Genomic DNA, 6,000 nt, shown 5'->3' with positions numbered 1-6,000 from the left:
ATGAATACAAATTATGTACTTCTAAATTATGTAATCTTCTCCACTTATCTGTCTCCTCATCTGTTTTAGGCCCAAATATTTTCCTAAGGATTTTATTTTCAAATACTCTCAATTTATGTTCCTTTTTCAATGTAAGGGACCAGGTTTATTTACTGTATTTAACTTTTATTTTTTGTAATGAACAAAAATTAAAAGCTTATACTGTAGTTATTATATCTTTTTCTATCAGCTTATTTTGAAATTAATATTATTAGGTATAGTTTTTGATTTATAACTATATTGCTTTTTTATCAATTTATCTAAGAGTACACGCAGACAAACACATGTGTACACACTTTTATGTAAATAGACATGCCTTTTTTCAATATTTTAGTATGAAGATTGCACTTTAGCTATTTAAGCAAGGGTAGGAAAGGTAGGATTTCTGAGAATTTGTTGCAGGATTTTGTTGTCCAAGTATAGATGAGAACTGGGCTGGGAGACTGTTTTGAACTTTTTCATGAGAGTTTGCATGTGAACTGTATGCAAATTGAGCACTATTGACTGTGCATGCTTCTAAGTTTTGCTGTTATTTCACATCAACTCTGTGAGACTGTAGACAGTTTTCCCATTTCAAGTAGTTTTTATTGATTGTATTTGTATATGTTTTGGGGACTTAGCAGTTTTATGTTATGAGGCAGTTTGTTGTAGAATATTTTTACCGGATTGTTTTGAGATTTTGAGTGTCTGCTGTTTTACTTGTAATTATTTTCCTTCTTGTGTTGTGTATTTGACTATATTTTGTCCAAGTTCGTAGTATTTAGAATAATTGTTATTGACTTGTAGATGTAGGGAGTAATAATCCTTTGCAAGATGCCCTATACTTTAGTCTGAACATTATTATTAGTGTTCACTTTTGAAGCCTTAATATTCTGGTAGTATTATTAATATAGAGGTAAATTAGGCTGAAATGTAGGCATTTTTCTGATAAATTATACTCACTTAGTTGTTTCAGCAGGTAGAAGTTGCATGATGGTTTACTGCTGATGATGTTAATTTGCTCTTCTTATGTACTACGTATGATGTAGCTTACTTGAGTAATTGGAATTTTCTACTGAAAAAAAGATTGCTTGTCTATTTTATTCCTATGTTGTTGAGTTTGTCCATAAGCAAGCCATGTTTTTACTCTATCCTATGCCTTGGAAGAATCTAGATATATTGTGTTTGCAGTTTTATGTTTCTCTAAGGTTTCAGCTATGTAGTTTTTTAAACTGTGCTATGGGTGTGACTATTGATTTATCTTTCTGGATCCCATGTTGGTTTCTGTGTGTTCCTCTTGCTGCTTGATTTTGACTTAGGTTGTTTGTTTTTTTCCTTAGATCTTTATTCTCTACAACCAGCGGTGTTTACGTATAATGTTACGCGCGGCGATTCCACTCGTTTTAGTCCGTTTTACCTCATGCATGGGTTCGAAGCCCGTCTGCCCTGGGAAAGTATGCTTCACGCAGATCCCTGCGAAAATAGTGCGAACACAGACAAACTTGAAAGACTAAACAAGGCACGAGACGCAGCTCAAGAAAATTTACGTAAACGATTTGAGTCCCAAAAGAAGTATTATGACAGACGTCATCAAGCAACAAGTTACGCTCCTGGTGAATTGGTATTATTATATAACCCCACTCAGAAGGCAAAAACGGCTAAGTGCTTTTCAGGTGTTTATTTTGGGCCCGCGGTAATAGTAAGAAAGGAAAATAGCAATGCCTATTTAGTGGAATATCAAAATAAGCGCGGCAAGATTGTGTCCGATTTAGTGGCTGTGCAAAGGTTAAAACGCTATCACCGCCCTTCAGGGGGTGAGGAAGAAACGAATATTGTATCTCTTCAAGAGGAAGATTTCGAACCAGTAACCGCCCATACGTAGCCCAAAGCACATGTCGTAGTTGTTTACTTTCTGTGTGGACTTTATTTTTATAATTTTTATATTTTATTTTAATTTTATTTTTCGTTCCATTTCCCTAAAAGTATCAATACGTCAATTCGTTTTCTCGCCAAACGTATAAAACCTAATGTACGCACCATTGTTGTTTTCTCGTAGAAGTAAAACTATTTTGTTAGGCAGTTGCATGTTTTATATATGAAGTTATTTATAAACACGCTCTGAAATATATGTGCATTTTTTCCATCCATGCATGAGTTATAAAAAGAATTAAATATGTTGTCAGTGAGCTCACTTAGTTAATTAAAGCAACGAAAGTGCGGCACGAGCGTTATCTAGTGTATATTTGTCTTTTCTATTGTGTATATTAAACCTACCGGTAGTATGTGAAAAGACCCGTTATTATAGTTAATAACGTAAGAAATGTTAATGTCCCCGTGACATTTAGCCTTAAATAAAGAAAGAAGTCTGCGTAAGCCGACTAAAATGAAGCAGAGAACCAAGTTCTCATTTAGACCATGTAATTTGTGCTAATAATAAGCAAGGTGTGAAGTTTCATACGTTTGACGAGATATTTTTTTTTTATCTATTTTCAGTTAAAATTATTCCTGGCCGACAGTTTGACTTTATCTTCTTGACCCCTCCTTGAATAATTCCTATTTACATTGCACTAATTGCATTGTTTCTAAAAACTAACTAAAATACCCGAGAAAATTTTAAGTTAAATTTATTTTGTGTAAAAATATGTGATTTATCAAATTTATTGATTTGATATTTATTGGCCGTAAAGTAATTCATTTATTCTCAATAATAACTAAAAATAACAGTTGTGGTCATTTTAGCAAGTTTAGGTTCAATAATTGCTACATATTTCAACCAGATGCAGTTTTTCCTATATTTATTAATTTTAATTGCATTTATCTCTCATGTCAATTCCCTATCCTTCAAGGAAGTGGCCATAAGATCTTTCCAATACCCGTACATTATTTGTTCAGTAATTACGTTAACACTAGTTTTTATTTGTATGTTAATTCTTGCCTTCATTTGTTGTCAGCGAAGATGTAAAAAGTTAAAAGTTTTGGAAAATAATTGCCCAAGGGAAATGGAACGAGTAAATATGTCTTCAAGTGTACAATTTTTAAATATATCCCAGTCGGATAGCGACTCTTGGCACAGTGGTCCCACCCAACCCGTTACATGTCGAAATCTTGAGTCAGTTTTTACCTTTCAAGACCCCTTTTATGACCAAGCAGATACTCAAAACGTAATTATCCCACTTGAAATTCCTCCCGTCCGTCTAGATACATTTAATGTTGCATGTCAAACTCTTAATCCATTAAAGTTAGATGATGTTAACACCTCATCTCGCTCTGTTCAAACTAATCCTGTTAAAGTAAAAAGAGTTAAAGGAGTTACGGTGAAAACACAAAACGTAGATGTGTCTCGAACCGACGACCCCCAGCCCCACTCTGAACCAATTGTCCCTTTCATTCAAAACATGTTTTACGACGACATATAATCAAGCTGCCTTTCCACGCACTCCCCTAGCCGTTATGCAACCGAGTTCGTACTAGCCTGGGGCGCCGAGCAAACATCTCCTTTTTTTTTATTTTCCTCCGGCTGCCTCGATGAAATCCAGGTACATCAAGAACCAAAAGTTCATGAAAGGTACTCTCTTCCTCTTCCTATTTGCTCCTTGGCACCGCCTCCCTCGTTACCAGTCCTAAGTTTCTATCGTCGTGTTCCTCGCAGAGAAAGAACACGTTCCTGTTATTGGTCATCACTAGAGACCGGATGTTAGGCAAAATGCCTATTCTTTCCTGTTAGAGATATGATGAAAATTAATGTTGCGAAGGCTAGGGGGGAGGGATTAGCTTCATTTAAAGGCAATTTAATTTTTCCTATTTTGCCTATTTCATACGATATTGCCTATATTATTTCATAAATGCCAGATATTGCCTATTTTAGTCATTTTCTTTAAAATTGGGACATGACTGAACTCGGTGCATACAATTTCCTGTTCCCAGGATTAGTTTCCGATGCTTCCAAGAAATTTAAAAATAACAGTTAGCGAGTTATTGCAGCTAATAAGGACTTGGACAAATTAAGGGCAATTCAACAAGTTCTGAAAGGTGAAAATATACAAACTGAGTTAGATCCACATGTTCTCGCGTGCTTTAAGTATGCTCCGGTAACATCTGTGGAGGTTGAAAGATCTTTTTCAATTCTAAAAAATGTGTTGTCCGATCGCAGACATAACTTGTCGGTTGATCACCTGAAGAAATACCTTGTTGTGATGTGTAACCGCAATTAGTGCTTCTTATTCAGACACTGCCAAACCGTACAGTACAAACTTGAAATGCATTTAAACAGTTTCGTAGTTCGAACTGCTGTGTGGAATATATAGTGTAAATTTTTTAACTGAAATAACCTTGTGTGCAAGGATAAAGTGTATATTTAAATCATTTGCGTACTGGTTGGAAGTAGCCAACAATTTCTTTTGTCAGACTATTGTGTGTAGCCACTATACAATGGAAAATTTTGGGCTGACGTGACTCCTGTTTGCAGTGATTTATTAAGTACAACATTGGACTGCTGTCTATAATGATGAGCTCCTGGTTTATTTTAAGCAACTTTAAAGAATGTACAGGTATGTTTCTATATTTTTTAAACACCTATTTCTTTTTGTATGTCTATCTTCATTATTTTGAGTTAAATTTAATTGCCTTTTTTATTGCCTATTTGTATTTTAATGCTTATTTTACTGCCTATTTTGAAAATTATAAGTGCTTATTTGCCTGCCTATTTTATATGTTTTTAGTGCCTAAACATCCGGTCTCTAGTCATCACTCACGAGGGGCTCCGCCCATCCAGAACGGCCGCTATATACTTTTCCCCTTTTCCCCCTTCCCCCCCCCCCCCCCCCCCCCCCGACTCAGATCACACATCCAGCAGAGATGAACGATGTCTTTAGCTAGACTCCTCGAGTTCCTGCTTTATGCTGAATTGCATTTCCCTCGCAATTATCATCGTCGAGACCACTTCGGTGCGCAGTTTCTACTCCACATTCAAGTTAGCGGAAGACACATATCTTATTTCAGTCTCGGAGAGAGAGAATTTGATGACACCTTTCTTTGTTGTGGATGAACTTTACACTCAGCTGGCTTCGGCAATGAAATTCCTAGTCTCCAAACGAGGTGTGAATAATAGCCTCTTCAAGGGCGCTTATTTATGCGATTTTTTTCTCGTCCCTTCAGAATTTTCAAAAGTTTCCCAAATGAAATTTAATTACTTCTTACAGATTAATTTCATGTTAATCTTCGTAAAGTAGGTAATAGCGAGTAATTGTGCTTATATTTTAATCTCCCACACGTCATAGACTTTAGTTGAAGTAATATCATACGAAATCCTATACTTTTCTCCCGGCCCGGCGTCATGATGTTCATTTACGGTTCCGTTTCAATTTTTTTCCCTAAGGCGACCATAAAAAGTAGTTTTGTTTACCTTATTAGGCTAAAAACTCAAAAGAGTGGATTTAGACGGCTACAGCTGTCATGGGTCAAGTGTAATCTCTTACGCGGCGAGCATTTATGCTAAGTGACAAAGAAAATACACGGCGGGCTATAGCATGACGTAGAGTAGTTTTTCCTCTTTTCTGTTTAACGCAATGTCTTATATTTTTTTTTTCCTTTATTCTCAGAACCGTAAATTTACTTCACAGATAGGCAAGAAATGTTTTCTAAATCAATAACCCAGATTAGTTCAGTTCGAATTTTACATTTTTACCTAAGAGAGACAAATGCGCCCCCCCTTATTTGGCGACGGTTTCAGCCCGGTCAAGGCAACCTTCCTAGGGTCACACCCGGGGTGTTTATGGTTTGCTTTGCGCAATTTTCATTTGATTTTTTTTGTTATTATTGTTTATCGTTTTTTTTCTGTAATTATAAGAATTTTTGATCAATTGATTTTTGATGATGAAATCATCCACACTCGTAGAGTTTTAGATACAGAAATAGCTATTCGAGCAATTTCTCCACTTTTTAATACCTCTGTAAATTTTTCAAATGTAATTCTTCCTGATTGGA

Source organism: Lepisma saccharinum, chromosome 6 (assembly GCF_977018435.1).
Source record: "Lepisma saccharinum chromosome 6, izLepSacc3.1, whole genome shotgun sequence".
Taxonomy (NCBI): Eukaryota; Metazoa; Arthropoda; class Insecta; order Zygentoma; family Lepismatidae; genus Lepisma; species Lepisma saccharinum.
This window is presented reverse-complemented; position numbering follows the sequence as displayed.